We start from the raw sequence: 8,356 nt of genomic DNA, 5'->3' as shown, positions 1-8,356 counted from the left end.
TGACATGTAACTCACTGAAGCTTCTGACTTGGTCTGCTGTTAACTGAATCAAAGTCAGTGAAAATCTTGTGGCACTTTAGTGTGAATTTCCTGAATGTAACCCTAGCCATATTGTTACCAAAACCTAAGGGACTGATGATCCACAAGTGGGTCCTTTTGCCCAGAGTCACTCACGCTAGCAGAATGAGACTGGGTTTGGAATAGCAGAGCAGAAAATTTATTCATTGATTTCGGAAAGGAGAAAGGGGAGCTCATGCCCTAAAACACCTTCTCTCTGAAAATAGGGAAATTAGGATCTTTTAAAGGGCACCAGGTCATGGCATCCTCAGAGTTCCCAGAAAGGGAGGGTGACTTCCGGGAACAATTAGTGCTTGTGTAGTCCTCTGAACTCCTTTGCATACAGCACCAAATGTGCCTAGCAATGTATACATAGGGAGAGATTTTTGTATGGTAATGGAGCAGAGGCAACTTCCAGTCCTCTCCAAGTCCATCTGTGTAAGTGACGTTCGTGTGTTCTGGTTAAAGCTGGTTTAGAGCAGCTTGCAGTTGTGATTTCTCTGAGTTGGAAGCCCAGTTCAGCTGAAAATCATCTCAAAGGAAGATGTTTTTGTTAGGAATACATGTCAGTGCAAGAGGGATATGTAAGGCTGAAAAATCCCTCCTCTGACCATGTCCTATTCCTCATTCTTGAGGGGCAATGGATGAAGGTCTGTTGTCTGTAACTACTTCCTGCTGGCCAGGGGCATTTTAATATGGGCCCATAGAGGAGTAGAACTTGTTCCTAGCAACTTTTAGATATGTTTAGTTGTCACCCAGTTGGACTCTTAACTTCTCATATCCCTGGGTTAACACCATTGGAGTTTAATAGATTCTAGTCTTTTGCTAACAAAGGAAACCAGACAGTTTAGAATGCAAGGTCCAAAGAGCAGAAGATGTAGATTAGCCACCAGAGGTCCCCAAGCAGTAGAAACCCGGTCGGGCTAGGAAGAGCCTATTTAGCTTAATGGCTTAATAAACTGCTTGTTCTCTGGGGCCCCAGATACCCCTGCTATATTACATCTCTGGCTAGTAAGTTTGGATATTTGTAGCAAGACATTTAAGGAAACTAGAAGAAGTCAAGATCCAGTTCAGTTTACAAGTAGGAAACAAAAACCTCAAAGACAATTAACAGAAGTAGATTCTAATTTGTATCCACAATTGTGTATTATAGTTTCTACTGAAACATAATTTTTCTCTCTAAAGTCATCCTCATGTTTACCAAAGATTGCCAAATTAAGACTAATTGGTTTGCAAAATAACTCTAGTTTCAATAAAATTGGGCCAATTATTTACATAAGTACAGCAAGAATAGCAACAGATCATATTGGCTCTTTTAAACCTGCTTTGCTGGAAGTTTTTACAAGGAATCTCAGATTGAACTTTAAAGGCTTCTGGGGCCAGGAAAGGAAAGCCAAGGACTTGTCATCAGACTCTGCCTGCAATAACTTAGATTTGGGTGAATTACTCTCTTCTCCAAGTTCCCAAAATATCCTGATGTTCTTTGCACCTTCTAGGGAAGTGACCTTCTTTACTCACCTGGTATGGTTGCTAGGAACCCTGTAATCAAGGTACCAGGCCAATACATCCGAATGGCTTTATTTCACAAAGTCAATCTTTGTCCTTTAAAGCTCAGTCCTATCCTAGTCTATGCATTTTTCTCTCAAGTATGACATTCCAGTTAAAGCTTTGGTAAAATAACCAATGTTTCCAATTATGTCCCGTCATAAGGAGAACAGATTCTTATTGAACTTATGTAAATAATGATATTACCATGAAAATAAGAATATCTACTCACTAAGAGTTTCAAAATTCTGGAAGGATCAGGTAGGGAGAAAAAGATAAATGTTTCAATTCTGCTTACAAAGATATAAATTTACCAAATTGCTATAAGACATAATTAGCTTAAGATAAAAAAAAGTTTCCTTAAATCTGGAAAAATAAGACATTAAAAACATCAGCAATATTTCAAAAAAAGTTATATAAATTATAATCATCCTCATTGGTTCGTTCAGTCCCTTGTAATCAACTCTTGATCTTGATCTTTTGTTAGAAGTTTCATGAATTAATCAGTTTCTCTGTTAGAATTCTGTAATTTCTTACCCAGTTCAGTTTTATGATCTGAAAGTTTGTCAGAAACCCGTATTCTAGAGTAAGTGTCAGAGTCCTTTCCATGAATTTCTCTGAAGATGAAAACATTTACGAAAGCATGAGAGTAAAACAACAACACCTGGTAAATGAAAAAAGACTCAAAAATGGCAATTGACAAATAAATTTAGCTATTTTTGTGACATATACTCTTGAATTATTACTGATAACCAGAACTGATAAGAATTTTAGGAATGTTATATAGATTTTTTAAAACATTTATATTAATAACATTTACCACACAATATCATAGGTCCCTATGAACAATGTTTAGTTATCCATTTAACCATGGTGACAATTAAAGATTTTTCAGGCAAATGAACAAAGTTAAATAGCTGTAAGAAAAACCTTAGCACTTGTGATTGAAGATCTGATAAAAACAATATAGAAAATTTATTTTGATAAAACATATAATCCCTACCCTTCTGGTAGACTGCACAAAGAAAAAAAACCTTTCATAATCTCTTTTTAGTCTCAAGAGCAGACTAGAAATTTAAGAAAACTATCCTTTTAAGAGAGGAAAAAATACACATTCTAATTTTGCACCAGATTACTTTTGATTTGATATTAAAACTCATTCACTTAATTAAATTCACTTCAATCTTAACCAATTTGTCCATGTGCAAAACTCTTTTCTCAGAGTTTTTTTCCATAAACCTTCTATAATTTTTTTTAACAAACAAAAATATCTTTATTTCTTATGCTTTCTTTACTGAAAACATACATCTTACTTTCCTTGCATACAAAGATTTTTTCCTTATTAAATTTTAGTAGATTTAATCACATATATTAATTAGAATTCTTAACCCTTACAGACCTTAATTTTTAGTGAAAACTAAGAAGTAAGCAATTATAAACTGTCTTTTACATTAGCATTCTGTGGCTTGGCAAATTTATAAATACTTTTCATAATTTCTAAAAATATGTTAGTTTATAGTACAATCTTTTAATAAAATACAAGAAGTGTTTACTAATAGACTCAAACATCTTTTAGTTTCTCCGTTACAAGAAGCCAAAGGTACGGGGCCGGCCCGGTGGTGCAAGCGGTTGGGTGCGCGCGCTCCGCTGCGGCGGCCCGGGGTTCGCTGTTTCGGATCCCAGGCGCGCACCGACGCACTGCTTTGGCAAGTCATGCTGTGGCGGCGTCCCATATAAAGTGGAGGAGGATGGGCACGGATGTTAGCCCAGGGCCGTCTTCCTCGGCAAAAAAAAAAGAGGAGGATTGGCGGATGTTAGCACAGGGCTGATCTCCTCACAAAAAATAAAACAAAAAAAAAAACAAAGGTAGATAAACCTGTATTTAATAACTAATGTCTAATACTTTATCTTACTTAGAATTGATCTGGACATTCAAATAGATTTTTATCATTTAACTTAATTTAGCAAAACTCTAAGGTTTCAAGTCACCAAAAGGTTTTGAAATTATTTTAAGTACATATACTTAATTATTGTTAAAATTATTGTTAAAAATTTTTTAAATTATTGTTAAAAATTTCACCCAAAAACTTTTATCTTATGTACATCTATTTAGTTTACTTATTTCCAATAATTATGTTTAGATTCCCTACAAAAACATTATGAGACATTAGACAAAATCAGTTATCCTTTTAAGCTATTATTTTGCTGAAAAATTTATAACAGAGATAACATAAGCTTATTTGACTAGGAAATCTAGGCTGCATGTCTGCATCATATCCAATACTGATAACTCAGAGGACATGTCCATTTTAATCAACCAACAATCTTAAATAAGCTTCCATTTACCAAAGATTATTTCATATCACATTAACCTGAAACACATTTGGGTTAGTTTCTACTACATTTAGAAATAATTTGTGTAAGTGCTTACTTTAAGCCAATTAAACAGACTTCTTAATTTTGGTCATACCATCTGAATGCAGAAGAATATCTCACATTTATAGCATACATATAGACACACATACACAGACATATAGACAGACACAAACAGAGATCTTTAGAATTTCAGCCACGTCTCACACACAAAACTCAAAAGAATGCTGGATCCAAATTGTTACCTGTTCAGACAGCTAAAGATTTTTTTTATGCCAAAAAGCCAAAGATTCTTTTCTTTTTGTGGTAAAGATCCTTTTCATCGCTGTTTTTGAAGTCATTTTGGTCGTTTTGAAGTGAGATCTCCTTTCCCAAGCTAAATTAACATTGCCTGAGGGCTGTATTTATATGTTCTCACAATATCATGCAAGGGAAATGTTTCCCAGTGAGACACAATATTTGTCCCCACAATATAATTTAAAATACAATCAGGCAAAAGAGATGTAATCATTTTATTTAAAGCCCATCATTCCCAGCCAGTCCTAGTGGATGAAGATTAGTACAAAGACAAAACAAAACAAAAACCCTGAACAAGTGTTCTTACCTCCTTCCATCACCACCTTGAAACCTCCTGCTGAGGCATCTTAGTTGTGAGGGTTGAGAACCCCCAACTGTGACCTGGGGTGATGAAATACCCTTGATTCCTGACCCAGTTCATCCTTCATGGAATGGTACTAGTCCTTGGGAGAGGGGGTCCCTTAAGGGACCAGTGAAACCATTCCTGGGAAGCTGCCTCAGTTCTTTCCTGGGAAAGGCCCCTCATTTTTCTCAATCCATTCCTGGGAAAAAGTCTCTCCTTTCCTTGGTCTTGCATGCATGTACACTGATGCTAAATCGAAGGTAGACTATGGTTCTGATGCTAAACCGAAGGTGGACTTAATGTTGGCTCTTGGGAAATCCCCCTTAACATTAATGAAGAGGCAGAAGACAAAAGTCTAAGTGTGGCCTCAGGTGCTGGTTCAGTAAGAGTCAGTGGGTGAGTCTGGCAGCCAAGCATGGGGCGGGACAGTCATGATCTGCCTCCCTGTCATTTTAGAAGTAAGAAATGAGATCAGTGAATAATCCAGTCCCTTCATAGTAGCTAAATTTTGTTACTGAACCCTAAAGGACTGGTGACCCATAAGTGGCTCCTTTTGTCTGGAGTCACTCACACCAATAGAATGGGACCCAGTTCAGACTAGCAGAGCATAAACTTTATCCATTGATCAAGGAATGGAGAATGAGGAGTTCATGATCTAAAACATCTTCTCTCCAAAGACAGGGAAATGGGGAACATTTAAAGGGCAAGGGATCATGGCATCATCAGAGTTCTGGGAAAGGGTCAAAGATTTCCATGAACAATTGGTGCATGCGCAGTCCTCCAAACTCCTTTGCCTATGACATGAAGTTTGCCTAGCAATGTATGCAGAGGGGGAGATTTATGTATGGTAATGAAGCAGAGGCAACTTCAGGTCACCTCCAAGTCCCTCTGCGCAGGCATACTCCTGTGGCCATGTTAAAGCTGATTTAGAGTGGTTTGCAGTGATTTCTCTGAAGCAGAAGCCCAGCTCAGCTGAAAAACATCTCAAAGGAAGATGTTAGATGTGGGCCAAAGCAAATTTTTTTCTGTTAGGAATACACGTCAGTGTGCCAGGGACATGTATGGGTGACAATATCAAATATGAGCCTCATAGCTCTTGTGCCATCACTACCATGGTTATTTATCAGACATGAAAATAACTTCTTTTACACCTTCCTGGAGGATAAGCTTAGCACATTCATTACATGGGAACAAAGCAACTTACACAGTACAGCCTTTCACACTTGTGAATTTTTGTTCATGAAGGCATTCACTTGGGCATGGCACATGTAGGGGTATTTGGTATCCAGCTTACTCTCCACTGACCTCTAAGAGAACAGGTCATCACTGCACCCATTTGGCATTCTGTTTTACCCAGTCCCTACAATCACATTTTCTGCATACATGATTCAGGTTCTGGTCTGGGGATTTGGATCTTTGCTTCTCTGTGCTGATAAGAAGGCCACTGCCATGAAAGACTCAGGCCATTCCAAATAGTCACTCACTTTTCTTCAGGACCTCACTGATGCTGAGTTCACTTAGCTGTCCCCCTCCCTTTGTCCCATTTTGGGCCCATGAGCCTGCAAGCCCCTACTGGACCCCACCATTGCTGTCAAAGTGAACCCAGACCATTTAGTGATATCTTAAATTAGCCATTTAGCTCATTAATTTTCAATGTTTATCTGTTCCAATATAAGCATTTTAAAGTCTACAGATTTCCCTCGAAATATCACTTTGTGCAAAAATGTAGAGAATTTCAAGGGAAATTCCAATAAAATTCTCACAATTATTAATAACTACAGTAGCCAGAAAAACAGCATAGATATAAAAGATTTGAGCGGCAAAATAAAAATATTGATCTAGTTGACCTATACAAAATCTTTTACTCTTATTCCACCCTAAATTCTTATAAATTTTCAGTATAATTTTCCCTTTGACTAATAAATTCCTAAGAATTATGTTTTTAAACCAAGTATATGGAAATTTAAATATTTTTCTTTTTCTGTAGTGGTGTGCTTTGATTCCTTTTTCTTTATCTTTCATGTATCTACTATAAGTTTTCTTTTGTAGTTACCATGAGGCTTACACAAAACACTTTAGATTTATAACTGTCTATGCTGAATAACCTGCTCATAATCTTATAATGATTTCTGTGCATTTAATCAATTGTTTTTCTTTTGCTGCTTTTAAGATTATCTCCTTGTTTTAACTTTTGGTAATAATAATGTATTTTGGTGTAGGTCTCTTTGGATTTATCTTGCTTGTTAAACTCTTTGGGCTTCCTGGATCTGGATGTCTATTTCCCCCCCACATTATGGTAATTTTCAGTCATTATTTATTTTCATAAGCTTTATGCCCACTTTTCTCTCTCTTCTCCTTTTGGGACCCCTATAATGCATATAGTGATCTGCTTGATCATGTCCCATAAGCCTCTTAGACTATCTTCACTCTTTTTCATTCTGTTTTTCTCCATATCTCTTATCCTCTCTTTTATATTTTTCAATTTCTTTATATCTCATTATTGTGTTCTGGAAAAATGCCTCAGAAATATCTTCCTATTCTCTAATTCACTCTTCAACTGTGTCTATTACACTATTTAATGCACCCATGGGGTTTATTATGTAATCAATTTATTTTTCATTTATAGATGTCCACTTCTGATAGTTTCTTTTTGTAGAGTTATCTTTTTAGTTGCACCCTTAATTTATTTAAAATTCCACAAAGCTATCATATATGGTCTCTGACACAATCACAACATTTTATTCTTAGGTAACCTACATATGTTGTTTCTCATCTTTCCTGGCATAATGGTTTGGTAATCTTTATTTGAGATCATAATTGTTTTCAATCTATACAATTTTAGTTGTCCTAATTCAGCAAAGCTTTTTTCCAGAGTATTTACTTTTGCTGTGACCACTGTAGAGGTTTATATTCAGAGTGGGTGTTTAAGACTCAGCTTTCCACTTCCTTGTTGTTTCCAGGACTAATATGGTGTAACAAAGTTCCAATGGAAATTAGTCTCAGGGAAACCATGCTCTACTCTGCTCCTGCAGCTCTAGGTGGCTCCCTGACATTCTTTTTTTTTTTTTTTTTAAAGATTTTATTTATTTATTTTTCCCCCAAAGCCCCAGTACATAGTTGTCTGTCATAGCTGCACATCCTTCTAGTTGCTGTATGTGGGACGCGGCCTCAGCATGGCTGGAGGAGTGGTGCCTCGGTGCGCACCCGGGATCCGAACCCGGGCCGCCGGCAGCGGAGCACACGCACTTAACCGCTAAGCCACGGGGCCGGCCCGGCTCCCTGACATTCTTGATTCCCTACTCATCCATTTCCCACTCTTCTGGCATTAGCAGTCTGCTTCTTTGGCTTCAATTCTATTTCCCAAAGGCCAAGTCCTTAGTGATCCAACTGCTGTCTCCCTTACTCTTCTTCTGCAGCAGATGCAGGCTCAGCTCTTGTTGTTTTTTTAAATTTGTTACACATTCTGCTTGCTTTTTTGCTTATGAAAGAATCAAGTTAGAGGTATCTTAACTTTTGTGAGTCATAACCCCAAAGAATATGTTCCATTTGTGTTCTATTTGTAAAATAGTAGTTCCTAGGCTCATGATACAACAATGTAGAATTCTATATCATTCCATGCTGACTTTTAATATGACTACATTTTTTCTTCTTTACCTTTTCCCAGAAGTAGATAATTATAAGGAGAACCAGGCCAGTCATAAACAAATGAAGAAACTATGCTTTTCTCTTCAATTTGGCCAT

The 8,356-nt window shown here is 37.0% G+C and overlaps 1 pseudogene; it reads right to left on the bottom strand.

Annotated features, from left to right (window-relative positions):
- Nucleotides 1-11: 11 nt before the first annotated feature.
- Nucleotides 12-8,077, bottom strand: LOC101392762 (deoxycytidylate deaminase pseudogene; annotated as a pseudogene).
- Nucleotides 8,078-8,356: the final 279 nt, after the last annotated feature.

Source organism: Ceratotherium simum, chromosome 2 (genome assembly GCF_057802395.1).
Source record: "Ceratotherium simum simum isolate JZ-2026a chromosome 2, ASM5780239v1, whole genome shotgun sequence".
NCBI classification, from domain to species: domain Eukaryota; kingdom Metazoa; phylum Chordata; class Mammalia; order Perissodactyla; family Rhinocerotidae; genus Ceratotherium; species Ceratotherium simum.
The sequence above is the reverse complement of the archived record's forward strand: the minus strand, read 5'-3'. Positions and strand labels throughout refer to the sequence as shown.